The sequence below is a fragment of the Balaenoptera physalus genome (genome assembly GCF_965194825.1).
Source record: "Balaenoptera physalus genome assembly, chromosome: 11".
Lineage (NCBI taxonomy): Eukaryota > Metazoa > Chordata > Mammalia > Artiodactyla > Balaenopteridae > Balaenoptera > Balaenoptera physalus.
The window spans coordinates 76043670-76067240 of NC_138896.1; positions in this window are offsets into that span (position 1 = coordinate 76043670).

The window sequence follows — 23571 nt, forward strand, 5'->3', positions numbered from 1 at the left end:
AGTGAACCCTCATGTCAACTGTGGACTTTGTGTGATGATGATGTATCAATGTGGGTTCACTGATTGTAATAAACGTACTACTCTGGTGTGGGATGTTGATGGCGAGGGCAACTGTGCATGTATGGGGCAATATGAGAAATCTGTTTCTTCCTCTCAGTTTTGCTGTGAATTGAAAACTGTTCTGAAAAAAAATAATCTTTTTTTAATAAATTTATTTATTTTACTTATTTATTTTTGGTTGCGTTGGGTCTTTGTTGCTGCACGTGGGTTTTCTCTAGTTGTGATGAGCGGGGGCTACTCTTTGTTGCAGTGCACAGGCTTCTCATTGCAGTGGTTTCTCTTGCTGTGGAGCACTGGCTCTAGGTGCACGGGCTTCAGTAGTTGTGGCGTGCAGGCTCAGTAGTTGTGATGTGTGGGCTTAGTTGCTCCGTGGCATGTGGTACCTTCCCAGCCCAGGGCTCGAACCTGTGTCCCCTGCATTGGCAGGCGGATTCTTGACCACTGCGCCACCAGGGAAGTCCTGAAAAAAATAATCTTAAAAAAAAGATAGCTACAGAGTTCCAGACTTTAACATCATTGCAATGTACTCTCAAGGCTGAGAGAGAGGGTCTCTTGGACCAGCTTTTGCAGAAGAAGAGAAATCTCTTCTTTGCTGGAAAGACTCAGAGATTCCTCCTCACGCCCTTGTGTTTCACTGGCTAAGTGCTGTCGGCAGAGGGTCAGGAGTACTTGTTGGCCTAAGCCAATCTGGGGTTTCAGCATCACCTAAATCACATGGCTGGGCAGGAAGGGGGATGGTTTCCCAGGAAGAGGGTGAATGACTGATGGGTAGTAGATAACAGATGTTCTCTGTAAAGGGAAAGTTTATTTTCTTCCCTGAACCTGAATATCCTCATTTCTCAAAGTTCTGTAGCATTTCTCTGAAGAGCCATTTAATTTTGGTCCACTGAACTTGTCCCTAAGGGACACAGAGAATCCACAATAAATATTACTGAAAGAAAGACCATTGGTAAAAGTAACACTAGTTGTAATGGTAAGTCCCCATATTTCAGCGGCTGAACACATCAGAAGTTAGTTCTTGCTCCTCTAAAGGGGCTGGATTGGCAGGTGGTTTATCACATTCTGCTTTAGAGATCCAGGTTTCTTCTGTCTTGTGCCTCAGCCAAAGACCTAGAATTCTTCACTTCCAGATAATAGATGGGAAAAAGAGTGGAGCATTGCCTATAGGAGGTTTTTCTATATATCACTTCTCACATTCTGTTGGGCAGAACTCAGTTTCAAGGCTATGCCTTAACTGCAAAGGGAGACTGGGAAATGTAGTCAAGCAGAGTGTCCAGGGAAAAAAAAGCCATAAAAAAGGAAAGGAAGGGGCTTCCCTGGTGGCACAGTGGTTGAGAATCTGCCTGCCAATGCAGGGGACACGGGTTCGAGCCCTGGTCTGGGAAGATCCCACATGCCGTGGAGCAACTAGGCCCGTGAGCCACAACTACTGAGCCTGCGCGTCTGGAGCCTGTGCTCCGCAACAAGAGAGGCCGCGATAGTGGGAGGCCCGCGCACCGCGATGAAGAGTGGCCCCCGCTTGCCACAACTAGAGAAAGCCCTCGCACAGAAACGAAGACCCAACACAGCCAAAAATAAAAATAAATAAATAAATAAATAAAACTGATGTTAGAAAGAATAAAGCTTGATTGTTTAAAAAAAAAAAAAGGAAAGGAAGGAAGACAATGAAAGAAATTCCATTCACCTAGTGCATTTGCTGATAAAGAAAATCTTCATCTAAATTAAAATGTATTACTAAAACAATAGGTGAGGATAGCTGCAGATTACATGCTAACATTATTTAAAATTTGTTAAAAGTTGATCCAAAAATAGATAATAAGGACCTACTGTATAACAGGGAACTCTACTCAATACTCTGTAATGGCCTATATGGGAAAAGAATCTAAAAAAGAGTGGATATATGTATATGTATAACTAATTCACTTTGCTGTACACCTGAAACTAACACAACATCGTAAATCAACTATACTCCAATGAAAATTTTAAAAATAAAAAAATATTAAAAAAATTAATGTTGATCCATATGGAGTTGACCTGCATAAATTGCAATTTCACATAGTTCAACTTATTGACAATTCAACATGAAATCTAGGAAATGGTGACGTTGAAAACATATTGGGAGTAACTTCCATTGAGTATTCGGGGATCTTTATTTCTGAAACAACTTTTCTGAGGTATAATTTACACATGATAAAATGCTGGTTATTCAGGTGTATAGTTTGATGGGTTTTAACAACCTTATTACATTTTTTGATGAGGAAAGTGTCCAGGGAAGTAGGTCTATACTACCACTATACCAAGGAGAGTGTTGAGGGAATGTCTGGAAACTTCTGTAAAACAATTTCTCTTTCTTTGAGTTTATTAATAGTGAAGAAGGAATTTTGTCCAAAACCGTTAGATTAATGCTTCAGTTTGCTTAACTAGAATAGATGTGACTTTAGCCTGAGTAGCAAGAGTACTTCCAGGCTCCAGGATGAGCATAAGTACCACATTCCTGGTAAACCACATACACCATGGTTAAGAGCTTAGGCTTTGGCATCAAATAGATCTGGGGTTGAATTCTGGCTCTGCCATTTTCAATTGATGTTAACGTTGGGTATTCTGAGCCTCAGTTTTCTCTTCTGCAAAGTGGGACTAATAACAGCGCCTACTTGTTAGAGTTAGTATGAACATTAAAAGATATAATGCATGAAAGCACTTAGTACAATGACCAGCACCTAGTAAGTGCTTAATTTCCATTAGCTGCTATTATTATTTATTTATCATCCATTAGCAAAATACCCATTCTTGGAGAATAACTGGTTTTATACACTATATGCCACTGAAAGGCCCCTGAAGAAATCATGCTCAACTTGACTTCTGCAGCCTTTTTTATTCACCGTCCCATTATTTTTTATAAGATATTTTGAATTCCCTGTGGAAGCAAGAACCATAGTAACAAGCTTTCAGCTTCATTTTGCTTCTGAGATGATCATTAATGGAGTTATTTTGATACTTTTTTTTTTTTTAAGAGACAGCCTTAAGCTGTAACTACAAATGCTTTTCAAAATTCCCTGATTTATTTTTCTGTTCAGCTGAACTTCTGTGTCTTTGTCTTTATATGTTTTTGATGAATGGATGATGTTGTCTTTAGATGTTCTCAACCATCCTGGGCACATTAAAATCCACCCGATGGCTTTCATCAAATGGAGCGCAAGAAGGGGAAATCCAAGAAGGGCTCTGTTTCCTGAGACACACGTGCACCTGCTAAGGGACTGGTGTTAGGGAAATTTACAAAGTCAGCCTCTGATTATAAAGATTCTTCCTTAAGGAGAAAGGAAAAAAAAAAAAAAAGCAAAAGAGAAACACATTTACTTCAAAGAACTCCTGTCTGAGTGAAGGAAAAGTAGCCTCATTGCTTTGATCCTTTCACTGAGAGAAACAACATGAAAAGAAAAGAGAAAACAAGACTCAAAATATGGGCTTTTGTTGAGAGCATCATTAGGAGTGTTTATTGGCTGCAGCAAACACACATTGCAGCTCTGGAGCATTCAGTGAGGCCTTGCCAGCTTCCGCCTGGAAGGCCAGGCCGTTGATTCTGGGCCGCACTCTTTTTTCTAAGTGAGAGAGCAGGTCTCAAATCTTCTTGACCTCTGGTGAGTTCAGAATTTAGAAATAAACTTGGGTTTTTTTTTCAAGACTTTGGTTTGTTTACCTTTGGTAAACACTGTCTGATTCTTTTTTCCCCTTGAAAAGAAAAGCTCTTCAAAAAGCTGATGAAAAGCCTTTTTGCACATCGGCTTCTTCAAAACAACATTGTGATGAGTTAAGTGCAAACAAATCAGGATCAGATGAATTACATTTTCCCTTTAAAATACAGACTTGAAGAGATTTAAGGGGATGGGGAAGTGTTTTGTAAAAGTGTTCTTCAGATCCAGAGTCCTGAGTGGCAGTCAATATGGACAGAATTTGCCTCTCTATGCTTCTAGGACAGTATTTCTCAACTGGTGTGCATGGCCTCAGTTCCTTCTAGGTAAACCTTCAAATTTTGATGAATGTGTAAGGTTAATTTGTCCTGCAATGAGGAAATTCCCAACACAGTGACACTGAAGAGACAGAATAGGAAGCTGATTGCACAGCTACTGCTTGCTGCAAGGAGGTACCAGGTACAATTTAACAGGAAACTGGCACCAAAGGAAGATTGAGTAATTTGGGGACTGTGTGAGATTTTTGCTTCGTGAGCATATAAGAGAGTGTGGTCAGGGCAAGACACAGCTCTCCTCAAAGAACCCTGCTGTAATTTCCATGAAGGTTGAAGCTCCAGGGCTCCTCTAGAACTGGGTGCCCATTGCCAGCATGGAGTTAGCCCAATGGCAAATCATTAACGGTCACATGAAAGAAAGATTGAATAAACCAGTCATACAGCAGCCAAGGGTGATCACATTAGGCAGGGTCTTCCAGAGAAGCAGAACCAATAGGATATATATTTATATACAAAATATATATCCTATTATACATAATATTAGAAAAGGAGATTTATTATGATGAATTGGCTCAGGCAATTATGGAGGCAGAGAAGTCCCATCATCTGCCTTCTGCAAGGTGAAGACCCAGGAAAGCTGGTGGCATAATTCAGGGTGAGACTGAAGGCTTGAGAACCAGGGGAGCTGATGGCATAAGTTCCAGCTCAAGGGCAGGAGATTAGATGAGGTGCCTCCTTTCAAGCAGTGAGGCAGAAAAAAAGGGCGGGGGTGGGGGAGGGAAATTCCTCTTTCCTCTGCCTTTTTTTCTATTTAGGTCCTCAACAGGTTACATGATGCCCACCCACGCTGGGGAGGGTGATCTACTTACTGAGTCAAATGCTAATCTCATCCAGAAACACCCTCACAGACACACTCAGGTATAGTGTTTAATCCAGACACTCCATGGCCAGTCAAGTTGAAATATAAAATTAACCATCACAGTGACCAAGAGACTAAGCTCTGTCAAGAGGCCTACTTTCAAATTAGGACAGAAAACCAAAAGGCTAAGAACCTTTGCTTTGAGCAAGATCAATCCCTGTCTTTTCTACGGTCTTCTCCTAAAATGTATGTATTTTCTTGCTTTACCTCCTCTCCTGGCCTGGAAGCTTGTTGAGGGCAGAGTACATGTCTAACTTGGGTTTTTCCTCCCCTAGAGTGACTGGTGCATGGCATGTGACACTAAATGATTCTGAACCCATGAAAGAATCTAGGCCATCATCATCTTCGTTACGTTCATCATCACCATTTTTTCTCCTTTATTGCTTTCATTTATGTCAAGATAGTGTCGTTCCAATTTCTAAGTACAGTCATGGGCATAATTCCATTGGAGGTACATGTTTGTGCTCTCCATCTGCTGTGGTTAGAATTTACAGAGTGGTCTGCATTGGCCCTTCTTTTCTTGCCACTCTTCAGTTCTTGCCAACATCTCTGTTGGTACTCCAGGCACATCTTCAGGCATGGGCAGCTTTAGATGTAGCTAGGTGACATGTCTCAGGAAACAAAAGCTAGTATTTATTAGTTAAGTCACTTAGCAAAAATAAATAATTCAAACAAAAGCCAATTTTTAAAAAAGGGACTAAACTTACATTGTATTTGGTTGGAATACTGTGCATCGACCCTGTTGTGGTCAATGTTTACAGTGCAGAAATGCCCCAATTGTTAAATGTCATATTCATCCTTTATCGCTCTTAACATGGTAACAAAGAACTAATGGTGAAAGCAACCTTCCCATCCCACTGAGGTGAGGGCAAAGAAAGATATATTCTGTTGCAACAGGTCTTGCCTTTGAAAAGAGCCACAAATGCCTTTATTTCATCATTTCTGACTCTTTCCTGGTTTTCAAAGGTCTTAACTCTCTTCTTTCTCTTTGGCTTCTTCCATCAAAAGTATAAAGTAGAGGTTCATGTAGTCCTAGAGCTAGCTCTTTTGTCTTCAGATAACTCATTTGGGTAAACTTGGGTGAGTAAATTCAAATAACTCCTACTCAAAGGAAACTCCTACTCAAAGGAAGAGAGCTGCTTTGAGCCTGTTCTGAAATGAACAATGTTTGTGGCCTTTTTCTTTTAAATATTGAAAAATTATTTTTAAATTTAACTTTTAAACTTCTATTGTTTTTCTTTATGAAGACTTTTTTTTTCTTCTTTTTAGATTTGGAGTTTTCCATACTCTAGTCCTTTTTTTTTTTTAATTTATTAATTTATTAATTTATTTTTGGCTGTGTTGGGTCTTTGTTTCTGTGTGAGGGCTTTCTCTAGTTGCGGAAAGCGGGGGCCACTCTTCATCGCGGTGCGCGGGCCTCTCACCATCGCAGCCTCTCTTGTTGCGGAGCACAGGCTCCAGACGCGCAGGCTCAGTAGTTGTGGCTCACGGGCCCAGTTGCTCCGCGGCATGTGGGATCTTCCCAGACCAGGGCTCGAACCCGTGTCCCCTGCATTGGCAGGCAGATTCTCAACCACTGCGCCACCAGGGAAGCCCCTATGGGGACTTTTAAAGGAAAAATGATCCGAGAACCACACTCTTAACACCACCAAAGTGTGGAGTTTTACTATTTGTATTACAATATTACCTAAATGTATATTGCAGAAAAATAGATATAAATTTATGTTTGTAGTTTTTATAAACAATAGAAGAAAAAACAAATTTACAGGTTAAAAACCAATCAATCAAGTGAATAAAACTCAAACTAACAACATTAATGTGAAAGATGATATAGTTTTTCTGGAACTAAATCACTGCTCAAAACAAGATGCTGACCACCTTGGCTTTTTGGGAGCTTTTTTGGCACAAATGCAGCCCTTCAGTGTTATGTCCAACTTGGTTCTTTACTGCCTAGCCCTTGACAAAGTAGTACTATTGGGTACCAAGATAAATGTAACCACAAATGCAAATTTGGGCTTTGGCATTGCCTTGTATAGGTTGGCCATCCAGGTAATACAGAATATGTTAGTATTAATATTTTTTATCATCAACCTGAAAACCCCAAATTAAAAACTCCCCTTTAGAAAGTTCATAGGTACCTATGAATTCATTCCAGTAACCCAGTAAATATAGGTGTAGAGTTAAACTATTTAACTCAAGCTTAGAATGAAAAGGTTTTTATTATAACACAATGAACATTTTTAGGATGATTTTGTACTTGTATAAGGACTTCATTCAGCTTACTTATCATTTACCAAATGGGGAATGAGTGTTTCAACAGGAGCATAAAAGGTCTTTGAAGGAATTCAAGCTCTCTTTTCCTTTTTTTCCCTTCTATACAATTAGTATAGGCTTGGTTATGCTGCACTAACAAATAACCCCCAAAGGGCAGTGGCTTAACTTAACAAAATGCATTTCTCCAGTGCTGGTTGGAAGTGGGCCTCTGCTCATTGTTGGTCCCTTAGGGATTCAGGCTGATGGAGGTTTGACCTTGAAATGTGCTTCCACCATCTCCCTGGCTCGGGGATGGGGTGTAATGACTCATGCTTGGTTCTCTAAATTTTAACCTAGAAGTGACACAATTACTTGTATCCATAAACCATTGGCCACAAAGTTACATGGCCATCCTAACTTCAAAGAAGTAGTGTAGTCCTACCATGTGCTCACAGAGGGGAGAACTAGAATGTTTGTGGCCAACCCTAGGGTCCACTACCTCTTCCTTTATCATCTCTCACTCATTACAGAGGCAGGACCTGCAGGAGGAGGTATTGCCTCTGATGTATCTGTTAGGCTGTCTGGCTTTGTTATCCAAAAATGCCGCTGCCATCTTAGAAAGTAAATAGTTAGTGTGAAAATAACAAGGTCTATTTATTACTTTTGAAAAAAAAAGAAGAAGTACATAGTTGAGGAAAGGTTGAACAAAAATGCAAATTTTATATTTAAAGAGAATTAATAAACATGATACGATCTTCCCTCCTACAATAGAGCTTATCTCAAATGACTCTGGTAGTAGGAAGGTAAGCTTTGGAATTTGAATCCTGTAGTAGATACTGGTCAATAAACAGGGCTCCAAAATCCTTTGAGGTACATGGATCATTCAGGGGTGCTTGGTAATTATTAATTTTTTGGTAACTATAGTTATGGAGGGAAAGAAACCTCCATGAGTATTTAGTATTTTCAGTTTTGTATTTTATTTTTAAGTGGCAGTGGTGATAAAGGATAATTATGCATGTAGTTTGTATTTAAATAAGGCATGTGAGTGGAAATATTTAATTTTCCTCTCAGAAATCAGTTTCAATCGCAATGTTGAAATGTGCCATTAAGAGTACCTCATGCTATGATAATTAAATATTATGTTTTCCAAAGATGCTAAATGATATCTCCTGAGGGTCTCAAAATTTGCAAGTGTCTCTCTTTTATATAATGGAACTTTGAAATGAGCAAGCATAACTATTTTATAAATTGAGGATTTAAAATGAAAATTGGACATACTCATGCTCTCAAGATATTTTATTCTATTATAAGACCAATGATAAATCCTTAACTGTCTGGATACAGTACATAAAGACTAGAAATGTTTCTCTTTTCCAATATACTATGTTAGATATGCTACTTTTTAGTTTTATTTTGGCCATTATATTTTAAAAAATGAAATTAGCTTCTTTTGTGATAGGTGATGTAAATTTAGGTGGAAAACGTTGTTCTACTGCCTTTGATGTCTAATTATAAAGTAAAGAATATTCATTGCAGAAAAATCAGGAAGTACTGAAGAACATAAGAGCCCAGCCGAACAGAATTAAAAACCTAGTAGTAATCTCCCTACCTAGGAGCAAGCATTTAACATAGTATTTTTCTTACCAGTCTTTCCTTTAGTGTGTGTGTTTGTATGTGTATGTTTGTGCGCTCATAGGCGCTTAACTCTATTGGGATCATGTGTGAGGAGTTCTATTTTCTATGTTTTTCATTTAACATTAGAATATTTTGGGTGGTGGTGGTAGTGCAGAATGTATCAGGTTCTGTTCCAAAAACTTTTTCTCAGAATTATGCACTCTGCACCCAAATTTCAGGACACTGTTCTTCTTGGGATAAAGGCAACAATCCTTATGCACAAGGATGTATACAGCATGCTGCTTTTGGGAGCAAGCGTTAGAAAACCTGGCTGAAATTGGCTTGAACAACAAGAATATTTATTATCTTGCATTATAAGAAGTCTAGAGGTAATTCAGCCTTCAGTGTTGCTTGATTTAGCGACACAGCATGGCCAAGGACCAAGGTTCTTCCCATCTCTCCTCTTCGCTGTCCACCCAACTGGCTTTATCCCATGGCTGACAACAGCAATTAGGTCAACAGGCTTCCTGCTTTATGCCTAGAGGGAGAGAGAAAGGCCTCTTCCCCATCAAGGAATGAAATCCTGGGCTTCCCTGGTGGTACAGTGGTTAAGAATCCGCCTGCCAATGCAGGGGACATGGGTTCGATCCCTGGTCTGGGAAGATCCCACATGCCGTGGAGCAACTAAGTCTGTGTGCTACAACTACTGAGCCTGTGAGCCACAACTACTGAAGCCTGCATGCCTAGAGCCCGTGCTCCGCAACAAGAGAAGCCACCACAATGAGAAGCCAACACACCGCAACGAAGAGTAGCCCCCGCTCACTGCAACTAGAGAAAGCCCACGTGCAGCAACAAAGACCTAACACAGCCAAAAATAAAAATTAATTAATTAATTTTTTAAAAAAGGAATGAAATCCCTCCCATCATTTGGGGGGCCAGTTAGTCCAGTTTAGGTTACCTGGTACCATTAGCAGTTGTCTCATGCAGGGCTTAAACCTGGGATAGGGAAGGATTGACTTAGATCTGTTGGAACCCATCCTTGGAGCTGAGGATGCATCATTTAAGCTGTATGGAGGAGGTCGAATACCTAAAGAAATTTGAATCCTACTGGGAAAGGTAGGATAGATGCTGGATAGGCATCTGAAATTGTTCAGTGAAAAGGCCCCTTATAATGTCTCCCTACCCTAGTCATGTTCTAGTCTTACTTTGCACTGTTCTCCCACCTCTTTCTTGATTCCAGTTTCTAATGAGGTGGTCATCTTCTCTACCTCGGGGCCTTTGCACATGCTATTTCCTCTTCCTGGGCTGCTCTTCACTTCTCTTTTTTCTTAGTTAACTCCTACTCATTCTTCAAGGGTCAGCTCAGCGCTCACCCTGACTAGGTCAAACCCTTTATTCTTCTCCTTTCTAACACTTGTTAGTGTTTAGTCTTTAGTGAATAGTGTGGTTTTTTTTTTTTAGGCTAGTATTTATTTTTTCCCACTAACATTAGGCTCCCTCAGGGAAGAGATGAATGTACCATTTTATTTCCTGGCCCTAACATAGTGCCTGAAATGTGTAAGGTGCTCAATATATAATTTCTAAATAAAAAATGAGCAACCGAAGCTAATTTTAAATAGAGGTTAGATGCCACTATATCAAGATGAAATTTAATGTTCAAAACACCAAGTAAGTGCTTATTCATTTTATTTTTTTAATTTTTTTTAAATTTTTGGCTGTGTTGGGTCTTCGTTTCTGTGCGAGGGCTTTCTCCAGCTGTGGCAAGCGGGGGTCACTCTTCATCGCAGTGCGCGGGCCTCTCACTATCGCGGCCTCTCTTGTTGCTGAGCACAGGCTCCAGACGCGCAGGCTCAGTAGTTGTGGCTCACAGGCCCAGCTGCTCCGCGGCATGTGGGATCCTCCCAGACCAGGGCTCGAACCCGTGTCCCCTGCATTGGCAGGCAGACTCTCAACCACTGCGCCACCAGGGAAGCCCTATTCATTTTTATTTCAAGTGTTTTCTTACAGAGTAATGGAGATAGTACAATAGGAGGTGTTCAGGATGTGGAGGCTGGGGGTTAGAGAGGATGTACCAACTGTTTGCAATACCAGGTGATTAAATGAAAACTTAACACATTATTGTGGCAGATCTCATGGGATTGCTTAGGACAAAAGATAGTGCCATATCCCCTTTTCCCTTGGTTACTTTGTCACCTGAGGAATCTCCTTTTTTCTATGAGAAAAGAGATAACCACGGATATATAGATTATGATAAGAAATAATACAGTCATGATATGGAGTTTCTTGTGGGTAGTATTTTTCTGTTTCATCTAAAGAAAAAAATATAGGTGTTGTGTTAAGAAATTAAAGAGTTTGTTTCAAACCTTTAATATTCATGAAGAATACTGTTTACTAGAATGCTAATAACTCACTAGGTTTCAAAGAATTAATATCAAACATCTATCAATAAAAATACTAACACAAATGGTCATAGAGGGAATATATAGAAGAAATCCATTTTGCACAGAAAAACCATTGGTTAGTATTTTCCTATATATTTAAACACTCTTTGTTTATATTATTTTAATGTCTGCCTACTCTCTCATGTCTGAACATATCATATCTAACCTTAAGTTAAGACATTTCATTTTCCCCCCATCTCTTGCTTTGTAAGTAATTCTCAGATGACCATCTCAGCATAAATCCACACTCCAGGTTATGTCCTCCAGACAGATCCTCAGAAATAGCATTACTGGGATCTCTCCTTTTAATGTCCAGCTTTGAAAGTCTTCTGTGAATTCAATGTTCTAAAAGTGAGTTGGCTTACCACCGGTCTGAAATCGGAGAAGAATAAGCAGGGGAGGTGAGGTGTCTAGCTCAGGACATTGCACTGATTCACTGGCGACATTCAATAAAGGAGGACACTGCAATTATGCCTGGGTTGGGGACATTGGGATCTGCCCAGATATGCCAATTGTCAGAGAGATGGCTGTGTCCGAAAAAACAAGGAAATTTCCTGCCCAGGCCCCAGTGTATGAGAACCCTGAGGGAAACTCAGGTGAAGTCCATGTCAGCATCTTACCTTTAAATATTGGACTTGGAACGTGATCAATCAGCAAGCCACAAGGGAGGAAGTATAAATAAAACATGTCCCTTGCAAAGAGGGCAAAGCTGCAATTTGCCAAGTGCACTGTAATTGTTTCTGCTTAATTATCTCAGTGGTGAGCTGGGAGCACCAAAGGCACACATTCACATCCATATTGTGGATAAAAATAATGCCACTCCTTGGATGATCCTGATTTTGTTGTTGAGATGCGGACAATGCATTCCCATTTCCCTTGGATGGTAAGTGACGGATGGTGACCTCATACAGCTCCACTTTTTAGGTAGTCTTTTTTTTTTTTTTTGGCTGCATTGGGTCTTCATTGCTGTGCGCGGGCTTTCTCTAGTTGCAGCGAGCGGGGACTACTCTTTGTTGTGGTGCGCGGGCTGCTCATTGCGGTGGCTTCTCTTGTTGTGGAGCACGGGCTCTAGGTGCGCTTGCTTCAGTAGTTGTGGCTCACAGGCTCTAGAGCACAGGCTCTGTAGTTGCGGCGCATGGGCTTAGCTGCTCCGCGGCATGTGGGATCTTCCCAGACCAGGGCTCGAACCCGTGTCTCCTGCATTGGCAGGCGAATTCTTAACCACTGCACCACCAGGGAAGTCAATTTTTATCATCACTGTAAGTACTTATAATAATTATGTTACTATAATTATTATATATTTAACAGATAATAATTATATTGCTATAATCAATAATAAGTACTAATAATTACAATAATACTAAATGCAGTCACTGGACTAAGTACTTTACACATGCATTAGCTCACTGAATGCTCAAAACAACCCTAAGAGGGAAGATTTTTTTCTCTAATTTTCAGATTTGGCACCTGAAGCTTAGAGAGGTTCAGTGACTTGCTCAAGGTCACACAGCTCACACTGAATCCCACTTGTTATGCTGGGATCCAGAGAATTTTCTCTTAAGGACTGTAGCAGACACCTTGGTGCCCCACCTAGATCTCCTGGGACCCTTTTTACCATTCACTGCACCCATTCCCCAATTGCTGGAGGTGCTTTTGTTAATAGGGCACACCTGATGCCTTTTTGGGAGCATTTCCCTTCAGAGAGAAGAGCCAATTTTCCTGGAAGTACCTGAAAATAACGGCCCCCACGTTGGACCAACCCATAGCTAATAACTAGCTGATGTAGAAGTATAAAAGCCCAGCAACCTTGTTTTGAGGTGGTTCAAGTTCTGTAATGCAGTTTGTGGTCTAGAGCTCTCCGCAGGATCAAGGCTATGATTAGAGGTCACCTGAAACTACAGTCTTGCTTAATTTCTTCTCCTTCCCTATCCTTCTTCCTTCCTTCCCATACAGGTTCTTTGGAGATCACTCCCTTAATAAATGCCTTTTACACAAACCCCTTCTCAGGCTCTGCTTCTAGGAAGCCTGACCAAAGACAGCCACTACACAAGGTTGGCTCCTGGTAAGTCTGCTGATTTGCTGAAGGCATCCTTCCCACTGAAGCAGTATCACCTTGTCTGTATGACCTTGGGTAAGTCCCTTACATCTCAGGGCCTCGTGTCCCTTCTCTGAAAGATGAGAGGAATAAATTGGATGGTCCCCAGAGCCTCTTCTAGTCCTGAGCACCACTGACGTTTCCACTTTCTAAAAATCCATTTGTCTGTAGATAGCTTTATGGCTGTGCCCGAAGAAGGACATTGGTTTGGCAGCTTGCACCTGGTGGGAAGGCTCCCAGAGAGTGTGAACTTTTTTTTCCCACTGTCTCCATCTCCACCACAGGGGACTCCTGAAGAGACTGGAGCCTACTAGCTTCTTCTGTGTGTGACCCTATGGGCAGGAGTATCCAGTTCTGGAACGTCTGGAACGTCTTTAGGAAGAAATGGTATTCCTAGGTTAGGCAAGAAGGGTGGCATCCCCCAGGGCAGGCAAGTTACTGTTTGGGGTAGGGGTGCCGAGGGGGAATATTCCATGCTTGGAATTGTAAGATGAGCATAGGGAATAGATCATGGGATTTATCAAGATGCAGGTCACCAGTGACTTTGACAAGAGTAGATTCAATGCAATTCACCCTGACTGAAGTGAGTTAGAAAATAATAGGAGGTGAGGAAGTGGAATGAGGGGGACAGGCCATCCCTGGAAGGAGGAGGGCAGTGCACATGGTCCAGCTAACAAGGTTGGTGGACTAGATATAAGGATGACAGTGTCCCGCTCTTCCAAGTGTCCTTCTAAACAATCATAAGCTGCGAAGGAGAAAGGGTAGAAAATGGGATGATTTAAAGCAAAAGGAGAAGTTCTGAAAATGTTGTCTAGGGCTGGGAAGCAGATTTCCTAGTGAAACTGCCAGGCAGTGTGAAGATACAGAGTTATGTAGTAGCAGTGAGACCTGTTAACATGGAATATTTCCCTACAGCCAAATTCAGCTGCTCATGTGCAGAGTTGGGGTGGTTTGGATTTAGCTAGAATTGGGGTTTTGCTAAAGTGATTTGATAAAAGTGATAGAGAGGTAGGAATCTGAGGATAGAGTGAAGAAATTAATGTAGTGATGGGCTGTGGTACCTAAGAAGAGAAGTAAATACAGAAAGGATATGACGAATAATAAAACAGCAAAAAGGTAAATGGACTTCAGCTTCTGGTGGGTTCAGAGAATGTGGGTATCACTGAGTAAGTGAGGTGGAAACACAGGAAGTGATGTTTAGCAAGTAGGATATTAGGATGTTCAGCAGCTGAGACGTTGAGGCAGTCCAGATATTGGAAATGACAAGGTCTAGGGTGTGTTGAGAGATGGTGTCTGAGGTGGGGTGGAGGAAAAAATCATTGGAAGGAAAGATCAAAGAACAGTGCTAGGGTGCTACATGATCATCTGTGTAGGTGCTGAAGTCGAAAAGAATGGTGAAAAGAGTAGAAGTAGAGAGGAAGACAGTGAACAAGGTGCCAAAATCTTTAATGAAGAGTCATAATGGTCTAAACTAATTGTTTTAGTCAAAAAATTCTAAAAAAAAAAAGTGTCTAAAAATGGAGGGAGAGGGTGGTCTGGGCACCACAGGAGTCGGGATTTTTGAGAGACAAAGGAGGAGTCGTCTGGATGTGGCAATGAGAAGCAAAGAGGACACCTACCCCACCTTTGGGACGTAAAGCAGTTTCCACCTGAGAGACTTTCAGGAAATCTGTGCTCTCAGTGACAGCCAGCTTTCAGAAGCAGGCAGTACTCAGAGATTCCTTAAGATCCCAGAGCAGGCAGGACAGTCACCAGGGGAAGAGCAAGTGAACAGGGAGCCATGCCACAAGATTTCCACCAGGAGATCATTTGTCAGGCTGTTGTGAAAATGGAAGATTGGTGCTTGGCATCAATTCTGACCTCCTTCCAAAGTGCCTTCCTGTCCTGCAAAGGCTGAAACGGGGAAGATGGAATTTCCCAGACTCCTTTGCAGCTAGGTTTCCAGATGTGCTCCAACTTCAGCCAAACATATGTGCTCAGGAGGGAGTCAGGAGACAGAGATGAGACAGAGGCCATGTTTCTACAGCTTCTGCTGACACTAACAGTGATGGGGCTGTGGTTGGAGGTGCTGGGGGGGAAGCAGTGTATAGGGCACCCATTTGGTGGTGCAGATTGTAGCAGGCAGTGAGGTTGTGGAGTTGGCAGCAATAGTGGAGATTTCCTGACTTTGATGGCTCTCTGACCATGGTAGTAATTGCATGGGTACAGGGCCAACAGTTGTAATAGAATTTTCTGGATCAGACAGCTCTTCCTTGTCATAGAAGAGGCAGGAGTCTTTTGGGAGGTCCAATTCTGCCAGTCTAGAAAACTTAAGCTAGGGTCACTTTCTTCAAGTCTCTAATGATTCTGTAAGCCACATAATACTTTAAGATAAATTCTTTCTGCTTATATTTACTAGAGTATACTCTACACTCTACAACCAAACCCTGATGGGTATATGGGCTTAAGTTACACAGTAGAAGTGAAGATGCCCTAAAAACATAAAGTACATAGTGCCCTCAATATAAACCACTGGTTCACTAGGGAACTAGGGAATAAGAATGTACCCAGAGCAGCTCTTCTTAAGAACCTGCTCTGCGCAGGCCATCACCTCGAGTCCTCTTATAGCCCTGCAGAGCAGATGTGATCATCCCATTGTGTAAATGAGAGAATTACAGCACAGAGAAGCTGTTTCTTTTCTAAGGTTACACAACCGGGAGGCAGCAGAACCAGGTTTGCTAAACTGTCAGTACACCACGCTGCCTCACTGGGTAGGGACTGGACTGCTCTATCTCAGACACAAGGACCTGGCAAAGTTCTTAAGTACAGAAAAGTGATTTTTGTGCTAAGACATATCTCTGGGGATATTTTCCCTCTTAAAAACTTCAGTAAAGTTGGAGTAACTATTCTATGCAAGACTAGACACGCTTCTGTTTTGGCCATCATACTAACGGACAAAGATTCCTAAATGGTAAGGATTTGAAGATGAGATAAGAAGGGCTGTTGGAATCCTGTGCTTCCAATGATAGGGAGAGAGAGGGTCATTGGAGCAAAAGAAAGAAGGGCCTGGGAGCTGCCATCAAAGGTGATGAACTCGGTTATATGGAGGGGCGACGAGAAGGATGCTCAAATTAGGACTTAAGTTCCAACCAGAAGACAAAGGAGTCCCGTGTTAAGCAAAGAAGTGAGAGATGGAAGGGGAAAAGAGCCAACCTCCCTAGAAGGTGCTCTGTGCAAGAGGCCACCATCCCAGCTCAGAACTGAGGAGAGCCCAGCAGTGTTGGGAGAAGGGCAGGAGAGAAGCCAACAGAGGAAAGAAGGTAGGAAAGTAAAATAATCAAGAAAGAAAGCATGCAAGATGTGGCCGAGGTTTAACTGGCTCCTCAGCTTTTTTCTGTCAGAGAGCGATGCGATTCTGACCCGCCTGGGGTGGCAGCACAGCCTCCTGCTCCCCAGCCATCCCTTGATCTGCCTGTCATCAACCTAATCTGAACACAGCCTCCAGGGCCCCGTGCCTTCCTTGAAGGTAGCACTTCCACGTCGTCCAGCTCTTGCTTTTCCATTTCTTGAGCTGTTAATACTGCAGGGGCTTGGACCCAGGCTAGGTTAGGCTGGACCAGCCGTGCAACGTTGGGAGGGTTACCCAATCTCTCTGAACCTCGGTTTTCCTGTCAGTAAGATGAGAATGATAATCACGCTTGTTGTATAGCTTAAATGAGATAATACATGAGAAAGGTCCAACCAAGCGCTTGGCACTCAGAAGTTCTCAATAAATGCAAACTTTTGTTATCTTTATCTAGCCTCCTGTACTTTCTCTCTATACTTTTAGCTGGTATTGGGCTGCACCCTGTAGGCCTGCAAGCCCTGTACTTGCCCAGCTTCAAGAGCAAAGAAAGAGCCCAGAGTCAGAGACATCAATGGTTTAGTGGATGGGGAGATCTTACATGTCTGAAGCAAAGTCCTACAGCGACACCCCACCATGTGCGGCAGACGGTGGGGCAGGACAGGGTGGCGGTCTTTGCTCCTGGGGGGAGGGGGAGGTTAGCAGTTATAGGGGGAATTGATGTCAGGTTGGCTCCTCAGTTACCAGGGAAACCAGCAGAGGGGCACACCCCTCATGGGCCCTTTGATAAGCTATCTCAGTGGAGATGTTCTGATCTAAAGCTAGAACAATCACCAGCTGGGGCAGAGGCAAGTATGTAGGAAGGTCAGTCACATGAATAGGATGTAGGTGAAGCAGGCACTGGTGGAACAGGGGATGTACAGCGAGCAAGAGAACAGCCATCCTGAGTGGCCTGACTGTACACTCCATCCCTACATACCCTGCACGACCCTTAGAATCTTTGTTTGCCCCTCTTCTGCCGTACCCCTGGGGTTAGGTACGTAGAGGGGCACAGAAACCAGACACCGCAAATACAGTATAGACAGCAGCAGCCAGAGAGCATCAAGAGACACCTGGTATGCTCAGAACAGTCATTCACCAGGATGTGGGCAAATTTTGGAGCCAAGCACTTACCAGGTCAATGGAGGGGGAGTCAATGGCAGCAGCGTCCTGTCCAATTATAAGGAAGGTAAGGCCATCCCTAGTTTTCACAAACCCAGAGCCCCTCCATGAGGAGGGGGAAGGCCCCAGCTCTAAAAGAAACATTCTGGTGGCCTAGCCAGGAGTCAGAAGTCACAATACAGGTCTGCCACCCGATGTTACATTGAGTGCCATTAGTGGTGGACCCATTACGTCTTTCCAAACAAAACCCAGTTAATCCTGCTAGTTGGACTCATGTGTCCAAAAGTCAGCCTATTCCATTCCACACAGCATAGCCCAGGGGTGCTCATGGGCAGTCAGCTGTACAGCAACGTTTACCAACAGGGGTCCTTCTGATGTACTGGCATGTGGGACAGGAAGATGGTGAGAGTCTTTTTCCCCCATTGTCAGTCATCCCCACATGGTTGCATTAGTTGGGTCTATTTTTCATGCAAGCCTAGAGGAGGATGACAACGGCATCTCACTGTAGACCCAGCAATTAGACTCATTTCACAGTGAGGCCATTGTTGCTTCCCACTCCTCAAATAGATTTCCTTCACTCAGGCTAGAGGTGAAATGTAAGACATCTAACAAGCACAACACAGGGAAGATCATGACCATTAAGCAAAATACAAGCAGTAGCCGCATTCTGAGATAACATCACCCCTGCCTGTGGTTTTTTGTCGGGTCTGCAATACAGTTCCATTAACTCAAGTTTTCAGTAATACAGGAATGTGCCTAAAATCACATCTACAATGGCCACCTAGTTTTACCTTGGATGTCTGAACCACAGCTACTCCATTTTGACTTTCAAATGCATTCCCCTCCTCAGTGGCCAAAGCAGATGTACAATGCATGTTCAATGGGCCACAAAACAGGCGACTCTGTCACATGGTTTAAATTAAACCATTTATAAGCCAGAATTACTTCCCCATACCTCCAAATGTGAAGATTTTCCCATCATTTCCCCTTTTGATTGCAAATCTTTCAATAGGCCAAACTATTTGTCCCTCAAAGCCAGGGTCCTGCCCTGGTCTGGTTTGTGTCCCTCCATGCTAGGCCTTCTTTATATTGGCCTAGTTATCTACATTGAGGGAAAACTGATCAGATAAGCTCAGAAGTATGTCAACAGGGAAATATTTTAGAGACCATATATTTTATCAATTATACTGAATTTTTACAAAAATGTTGTATCAGTACATGTGCTGTTAGCAATAGACTTAAAGTAAGTAGTGTTACAGATCATGAGTAGTTACACTCTGTGACTAGAGAATTTTCTTTTCCTCCTGAATATCAGGGCAAAAGTGTGGCCTACACAATAAATTTCATAAGCCTAGACCTCAATTAACAGGACTAGAATTTAATATCCACTGAAACATAATCTTTTTCTCTCTAAAGCTATCCTCATCTCTACCAAACACAGTCAAATCAAGACTAACTTGTCTGCAAAATAAGTCTGGTCAATTGGCCACATAGGCTTCTCCAAACTGGTTGTGGTGGAACTCCTCAGAAGGAATCTCAGACTGAATTTCCGAAAAACCTCCCAAGGCCAGAAAACCATGCCAAAGGCCTGCCATCAAGCTCTGCCTCAGTAGATTTCTCTCTTCCAGAGGTCCCCAAAATATCGAGATTTCTGCACATGCCAGGAGACAGTCTTTCCCATTCATCTCACAAGGATGCTCAGAACCCAAGCGTCTCCAATTTCTGGAGGGACCAGGCAGCGAGAAAAGAAAAATATTTCAATTTTACCCACAGGTAAAGTTTACCAAATTGCTGTAAGTCATAACTAACTTAAGGGGAAGGGCTTCCCTGTATCTGGAAAACAGAAACCAAAACACAAATCAAACCCAGTAATATCCCAGACAAAATCCATAAAAATTATAACCATATTCACCAGTTCACTCAGTAACCAATCCTTTTGTTAACTTTTTATGAAGTCATCAGATTTTCCATTAGGACTCTTTAATTTCTTACCCAGTTCAGCAGTATGATCTGAAATTTATCAGAGACCTGTATATGTCAAAAGTTCTTCCTATGAATCTTCTTGAAGATGAGGAACTTTTGCAAAAGCATCAGAGTACAACAATAACTGCCTATAAATGACAAAAGACTTAAACTGACATGTTAAACACCTGATTACAATGTAATCAATAAAGAAACTTGGTTACAATAACTAGAATTATGACTGATTATAATCTCAACCCTTAAAAACCTTAATCTCTGGCAAAAACCAAGAAGCAAGTAATTGTGCACTGTTTGTCATACCAGCATCTCCTGATTGGAAAACATATGCTTTAGTCTTCCTCCCCTAAGAAGGCAAAGGTAGGTAAGCTTAGATCTGCCCAGCAATTAATGTTCCAATATTTTATCCTATTTGAAATGACCCAAATAGTCAGTTAATTCTCCTCATTTAACATAGTTTAGTTTCAAGTTACCAAAATCTGGAGAGACTATTTTAGATAGACATTCCCAAAATGTAATTATTCCTATAGAGTTTACCTAAAAGCTCTTACCTTACTTACATTTACTTAAAGTTCCATACTATCGAGTTATTTTCCTTGCTTACAAATTTGCAACAGATACAATGAGGTCTTATTTGATCTCTAGTAAACCTATGTACAATAGCAATATTATACTTAACACTGATGACTCTAAAGACATGTCTACATTAATCAAACCAACAAGCTTAAGCTAGCTTCAATACCAGATATCGATTCAGTACTGAATACTTTCTAGATCATGTGAACCTGAACTTCATTCTGGCCAGTTTCTTTTATATTTCTGAGAATTCACATAAGCAGGTAATTTCTTTTATGCCAATTAAACAGAGCTCATCCACAAACGAATCTTGGCAATGCCATTTGGAGACAGAGATACCTCATATTTATAAGGTACACATAGACATATATATATCTATATAGACACAGAGACCTCACAGTTTTCCTGCTAGAGTTTAAAAGCCTTCTTTTTTTTTTTTCTTCACTCTCAGGGATTAAAGATCCTGAGATCCCAGGTAGATCACTTATATCATATCTCAAAGGCACAGGAAGAGAAATACCAATTCCGTCCAGAAAGCTAACTTCCTCTCATGGCATATGCAAAAAACAGTTTAAGAACGTCAAAAGATTCCCATCTTGGCCATTTTCAGGAATTTTTTTCAGTTTCTAAATAGCAATTCATTTTAAACAAATAATAGTAATAGACAATAATACATATCATTCACTCATATGCACATGCCTCCCTTTCAGAGGAACGTGAATCAACATTCAACTTAACTTTCACCGCAGCAGTCAGCTCAGCCTCTGTGGACTTTCTTAATATAAAAAACAATGGTTCAATATCAAAAAATCAAACAACCCAATCAAAAAATGGGCAGAAGACCTAAGTAGATATTTCTCCAAAGAAGATGTACAGATGGCCAACAGGCACATGAAAAGATGCTCAAAATTGCTAATTATTAGAGAAATGCAAATCAAAACCACAATGAGGTACCACCTCACACTGGTCAGAATGGCCATCATCAAAAAGTCTACAAATAATAAATGCTGGAGAGGGTGTGGAGAAAAGGGAACCCTCCCACACTATTGGTGTGAATGTAAATTGGTGCAGCCACTATGGAAAACAGTATGGAGGCTCCTTAAAAAACTAAAAATAGAGTTACCATATGATCCAGCAATCCCACTCCTGGGCGTATATCCAGAGAAAACTCTAATTCGAAAATATACATGCACCCCCAATGTTCATAGCCGCATTATTTACAATAGTCAAGACATGGAAGCAACCTAAATGTCCATTGATAGATAAATGGATAAAGAAGATGTGGTATAATACACAACTCAGCCATAAAAAGTGATGAAATAATGCCATTTGCAGCAACATGGATGGACCTTGTAATGATCATACTAAGTGAAGTAAGTCAAACAGAGAAAGACAAATATCATATGATATCACTTATATGTGGAATCTAATATATGATACAAACGAACTTATTTACAAAAGAGAAACAGACTCACACACAGAAAACAAACTCGTGGTTACCGAAGGGGAAAGGGGGTGCGGGAGGGATAAATTAGGAGTTTGGGATTAGCAGATAAAAACTACCACATATAAAATTGATAAACAACAAGGTCCTACTATATAGCACAGGGAACTATATTCAATAACTTATAATAACCTATAATGGAAAATAACCGAATCACTTTGCTGTATACCTGAAACGTTTACAAATCAACTATATTTCAATTTGAAAAAATATTTGAAAAATTCTGAAGAAAAGATGTGTTTAAGAATACTCTCAAATTTAAGAAAAAGGGAAAAATGGACAAGATATTAATAAAATTGTTGCATTTTTATTTTCTTTTTTTTTTTTTTTTTTTCACACACACACACTGTATTTTATTTTTACAAGAGATAAATAGACTGACACCAAGCATTGTACATGGATGACTACAACAAAAGCAAGAATGATTGCAATTAATAAAATTGTTGCATTTTTATTTTCTGCTTTAAAAAGAAAAAAAAAAAAAAAAAGCAATGGCCAGCCCACCGCTGCCTTATTGTCTAACTTCTTTTTTCCCATTGTAACTGTGGCCAGTATCTCCACAACAGCCTTAGGGGTGTCTATGAGTCCCCCGTACTCTCTTGGCGGCCCCCATTCATCAGGGACAGCCGCCCCAGGATTTCCCCGCCACCTGAGGGATCATCCTCGCAACGTCTGGACCACACATGTTAGTGGATGTGGCCCCCATAACTTCCCCATCCTTATTTCCCAACATCTCGGTGCTCTCTTGGGAGTCTCCTCTGTCTCCTGGCTGCTCCGCCAACTGTTTGGCTGCACCAGGCAGGCCTACAAGCCCTGTAGTTGCCCAGCTTCAAGACGGAAGAAACAGCCCGGAATTGGTGACAGAGACATCAATGGTTTAATGGATGGGGGAGCTTACTTGTGTGAAGCAAGGTCCTGGAGCGACACCCCACTGTGAGCGGTGGACGGCGGGCAGGACATGGCGGCAGTCTTCACGCTGGGGGAAAGGGGAGGTTACCGGGTAAAGGCAAAATTGATGTCAGGCTGGCTCATTGGTTGCCAGGGAAACCAGCAGAGGAGCACGCCCCCGCGGGCCCATTTGATAAGCTATCATGGTGCAGGTGTTTTGATTTAAAGGTTAGGACAATCACCAGCTGAGGCAGGGGCAAGTATGTAGGAAGGTCAGTCCTATGAGTAGGGTGTAGGTGAAGCAGGGGATTTAAAGAGAGCAAGAGAACACCCATCTTGAGTGGCCTGACCATACAGCTGGTGAGATAGAAAATAATAAGACTTAAAGAATCTGGATTCCTACTTGGCTCTACCACCTACTGTGTGATTTGGGGAAGTCTCTAGACCTTCTGGGCCTCAGTTTTTCCATCTATGAAATGGTGGCACAGATGAAAAATTTCAAATGAATGAGATCTTTGACATAATCATATAATTTCTATGTTGACAGAGATACTCTTGGAAAGTCAGAGCTAATTCTTCCCATCTTTGCGGGTTGAAGCAGTCTTTATCTTGGACTGTGCACTGATCCAGTGCTGTCACACAAACCATTCACTGAGGACTTCTTTACGCTAAACCCCCATTGCTAGGATAATCCACGTCTGACTCTTCCTTGAAATCTCTACAACTCATATACAACTGCCTTTCCTCACCTGTTGGTGCGGTGCTAGGCTGGCTCATACTGCCTTGCCAGAGCTGAT